The following is a 5019-nucleotide window of genomic DNA, read 5'->3' on the forward strand; positions in this document are numbered from 1 at the left end:
CACCCCACAGCATCCAACTAATTTAAAATGCAATTCTTTAACACAGGCATCAACATCCTACATAATCTGATCCCTGCCTACCATCCCCACCTCATCTCATGCTAGTGTCCAGCTACCTCTCCAGTCTTTAGCCACACTGGCCTTTCAGCTACTTAAGCATGTTTTACATCTTCATAAAAGGTGTTATATCCTTCTTGAACATTCTTCCACCCATTCTTTGCGTGGCTGGCTCCTTCTCATTCTTCAGATCTCAGCTTAAATATTGCTTCCCCAGAGAGGGCTTCTTATTCACCCAAGCTAAACAAGCAAACTAAAGTGTGTAACTCCAGTTGTTTTCTCTTTGTGTCCTCTGTTTCTTTCATAGAACTTATCGACATTTGTAATTATGTATCTATTTGGCCATCTAAGTGTCTAATGTCTGCCTCCCCACTAAACTAAAAGTTTCATGAGGACAGAGAGTATCTTCATTTTATTGTAACAATGTAATTCATAGTATAGAACTTAACACATAGTAAGTAATCAATAAATATTTCTCCATTAAGTGAACGATGAATGATAAATGGGAAATTTGTTGCCAAAATAGTTGCATTTAAATAGGAAAAATAAAACAAAATTAGCCACCCTAAAGTAAGGATCTGATTTCATTCATCATCATAAACTTGAGTGCAACTCTAGAATGTTTTTGAAAAAACAAATATAATTTTAGATGGCATCAGCATCAAATATTTCTTGGTACATTTGATTTCCAAAAAGAAACATAATTTAAAGCTTTTAAAAATGTTTTCTCTTCAATTTAGTACTTATTGGACAAGAATAAATATTTTTATAGATGCTCAGATACAGATATAATTTCATATATTGTAACATGATTTTTAAAAAGAAAGGCGCACACTCGGTACCATACACATTGTAGAATAATGCAAAGGACTTTATTGTAGAACAAAGCAAATTCCTGCAATTGGAATCCATTTGTCTCCTTTGCTTTTGAAATGACTTCTGCCAAAAAATGACTATGATGCTACATTAATAGATATGCTAATTGAGGTAACCACTCTAGAAAAACGAATTTTTGAAATTACATTTTAAAAGGCTCCTTAGATCAGAGGGTAGGAATTGTAAAATACCTCTCTTTTATCCTGACACTTACAAAAGGAAAATCCAGAGGTAGTACTAACTTTCTACATATTTAGGACCATCTACCAAAATAAGCAATTCAACCCTTGTTGCATATACTTTCACTATAGAAGGAGAAAAAAGCATTAGAATAAATTATTGGTCCACGAAAACTGTGCCACTAATTCTCCCTATGAGCTTCTGGACTGTCAAGGACTCTGACTTACTGGTAGTGTCCCCTTCAAAATAATCCAGGAGCCCAGAAGGAGCTGCCACGACACAAATCCTTTTATCATTATGCTAACACGGGTCCAAAATGGCATATGCCTGAGCTCGTGGGGAAACACTAAGCTCTGTTTCACTATTCTGAGGCTCTAGAGTTTGTGACACTTACGTTTGTTTTTTAAAAATCCGGCCGGGCGCGGTGGCTCACGCCTGTAATCCCAGCACTTTGGGAGGCCAAATTTGGGAGGATTATGAAGTCAGAAGATCGAGACCATCCTAGCGAACATGGTGAAACCCTGTGTCCACTAAAAATACAAGAAATTAGCCGGGTGTGGTGGCGGGCGCCTGTAGTCCCAGCTACTCGGGAAGCTGAGGCAGGAGAATGGCGTGAACCTGGGAGGCAGAGCTTGCAGTGAGCCACCATCGAATCACCGCATTCTGGCCTGGGCGACGAAGCGAGACTCCATCAAAAAAAAAAAAAAAAAAAAAAAAAAAAAAAAAAAAAAAAAATCCATGTACCTATACCATACTGTTTTAATAACTGTAATTTTTGAACCAGGTTTTATTAGAGTAAGTCCTCCTCATTAGTCTTCTTTTTCAGAAAATATTTGCTATTCTTGGCTATATATTCTTTAGGATGGAGTTTAAAAGTACTTTATCAAGGTACAAGAATAATCTCTGGTACTTTTATTGTAAATTTTATTAAAACTATTTCAGAGGAATTAACAAGTTAAAAACTTTTGTCCTCTCATTCATGTTTCAGGAGGTCTTTTTGGTAAAGTTTCACCATTTTCTTCATACAGATCTTGCACATTTCTTGTTGAGATTATTTCCAGGTATTTTCTACACTCTGGTGTTAGAGCAAATGAGCTCTCCACTGTGTTTTCTAACTGGTTACTGAGATGTTGAGGAAAATTATTAAACTTAAAATCTCCTTTTAAATGGTTTTCATTTAGATTCTGTGGGTTAGAAAATCATTTCATTTGAAGATATTAATTGTGCCTCCTGATTTCTATTAGTGATGGCTCTTATTTCTGTTTCCTGCTTTATTGCACTGGCTAGGGAATTTTAAAAATTAAATTATAATGGTGATAGCAGATCTTCTTAGCTTGTTCCTGATTTTAATGGGGTTACATTTATAGTGTTTTACCATTGCAAATGATGCTAGCTGATTGATTTCTGATAGACATTTTCTATCCCAAGAAGGAAAAAATAATATATGATATTCTTCATGAATTGACATATCATTCTTGCTCTTCCAATCTTCTCTATATTTTTCCAAATTTAACATATGTGCTGAAGAAGAAAGGACTGCATTACTCTTTAAATAAAACTAGTCTGTTGCCAGGTGTGGTGGCTCATGCCCATAATCCCAACACTTTGGGAGGCCGAGGCAGGTGGATCATTTGAGGTCAGGAGTTCAAAACCAGCCTGGCCAACATGGTGAAACACCGTCTCTACCAAAAATAATAATAATAATAATAAATAGCTGGGCGTAGTGGCCCAGGCCTGTAATCCCAGCTACTTGGGAGGCTGAGGCAGGAGAATCACTGAACCCAGGAGGCAGAGGTTGCAGTGAGCAGAGATCAGGCCACTGCACTCCAGCCTAGGCAACAGAGCAAGGCTCCATCTAAAAGAAAAAATAATAATAATAATAATAAAAATAAAATTAGCCTGTCATATTTAAATGTCTTTTAAAATATTTTGAGGGTAAAGGTCAAAACATGTTTTAAAAGCAGTCTGCATTAATTAAAAGTAGGGCTCATAGAGATCTGTAGTAGGTTGTACAATATTCAACCTAAAGCATTATGGTAATGAATCCTTTCTCTACAGATGCAAGCTATTCATCTAGAAAAAGGGAAGTCAATTGAGTAAGTTGGTAACTTTGTTTCCACACGGAGCTTTTCTCTGATTAGAGGCCAGGCATTTAGGAGGAAAATAGACACAAAGGTGAGACAACCCAAAAGTCTTTTTTGCTCTAAATATTAAAAGTAGGCAAAGAACTGCCATTGTCCTCCAAATCTAATTAGCAATAATAAAAAAGGGAGCTTTTACCAGAAAGACGAGAAAAGACAGTTAACAGTTTTTGACACCTGTAGGAAAGAGAGGGAGGGGGAGCTTGGGGATTTGATCATTAAGAATTGTTAACGTAGTAGCTGAAGAAAACTGCCAGCCCTTGTCAAGATGCTGTGAAAATACACAGGACATCTTTTCAATATCTGGAAGCAGTGTAGCTGAGAACGGGAAACGTTTTCTTACCCAAGGAAACACCAAGCTTTATTTAAGGTGATTAATAACAGGTGAGCTTGATGAAAAAGGAGGCCAACCTAAGTAGGTGGTAATATTTCTTTGTATTTTGTAAATATTATATATCTAGGTAAATACCTACTTGATATAGCGAATACTAAATGTTTACACAGGTTTTTTTTTTTTTTCCTCTACTATACAAGGATTTTTTTCATTCTAATTTAAGATGTAATTTCCATAACATATTTTGGTATTCGGAAGCATTATATTTCACACTCTATATATGAACAACTATTGCTTGTAAAATAAATAAGCATTTCTACATGTTTAAATCTAAAAGTTTAATAATCTATATTAACATTGCCTACCCTATTGAACTATTTGAATTACCATGTGGATATTACTTTTCAAACAAATATGATCCATTAAAAGTATTTTATAAGCGCCTCTGCCCATCCGCTGTACCATCTGGAAAGTACGGAGTGCTTCTGCTGGGCCGCCGTGCAACCCCACAGGAGTGAAGTGGCAACCTTGTGTGTGATCTTTCTGCCCTCCCAAAGTTTGCTTTTTTGACAAAGTTTACTTTTAAATTAAAAGGTTTAAAATGGGGAAGATAAAAAAATATATAGAAACAATATATATTCATTGTAAAACGTTTAAAAACAGAAAAGTGCATAAAGTGAAATTTGAAAGTAGCTACTACATCTAACCTCATTACTCCCAGGTAGCCACTGTTAAGAATTTGCTGTGTATTTCAGAGCAAACAAATCCAAAAGCTAGCAGAAGGCAAGAAATAACTAAGATCAGAGCAGAACTGAAGGAGATAGAAACACAAAAAAATCCTTCAAAAAAATCAATGAATCCAGGAGCTGGTTTTTTGAAAAGATCAACAAAATTGATAGACGGCTAGCAAGACTAATAAAGAAGAAAAGACAGAAGAATCAAATAGATGCAATAAAAAATGATAAAGGGGATATAACCACCGATCCCACAGAAATACAAACTACCATCAGAGAATACTATAAACACCTCTACGCAAATAAACTACAAAACCTAGAAGAAATGGATAAATTCCTGGACACCTACACTCTCCCAAGACTAAACCAGGAAGAAGTTGAATCTCTGAATAGACCAATAACAGGCTCTGAAATTGAGGCAATAATTAATAGCCTACCAACCAAACAAAAGTCCAGGACGAGATGGATTCACAGCCGAATTCTACAAGAGGTACAAAGAGAAACTGGTACCATTCCTTCTGAAACTATTCCAATCAGTAGAAAAAGAGGGAATCCTTGCTAACTCATTTTATGAGGCCAGCATCATGTTGATACCAAAGGAAGCAGAGAGACAACAAAAAAAGAGAATTTCAGACCAATATACCTGATGAACATCGATGTGAAAATCCTCAATAAAATACTGGCAAACCGAATGCAG

General features: G+C 35.9%; 1 pseudogene; it reads right to left on the reverse strand.

Moving 5' to 3' along the window:
- Window positions 1-2551: 2551 nt before the first annotated feature.
- On the reverse strand, window positions 2552-2650 carry LOC119620995 (U6 spliceosomal RNA; annotated as a pseudogene).
- Window positions 2651-5019: the final 2369 nt, after the last annotated feature.

Source organism: Chlorocebus sabaeus, chromosome X (genome assembly GCF_047675955.1).
Source record: "Chlorocebus sabaeus isolate Y175 chromosome X, mChlSab1.0.hap1, whole genome shotgun sequence".
Taxonomy (NCBI): domain Eukaryota; kingdom Metazoa; phylum Chordata; class Mammalia; order Primates; family Cercopithecidae; genus Chlorocebus; species Chlorocebus sabaeus.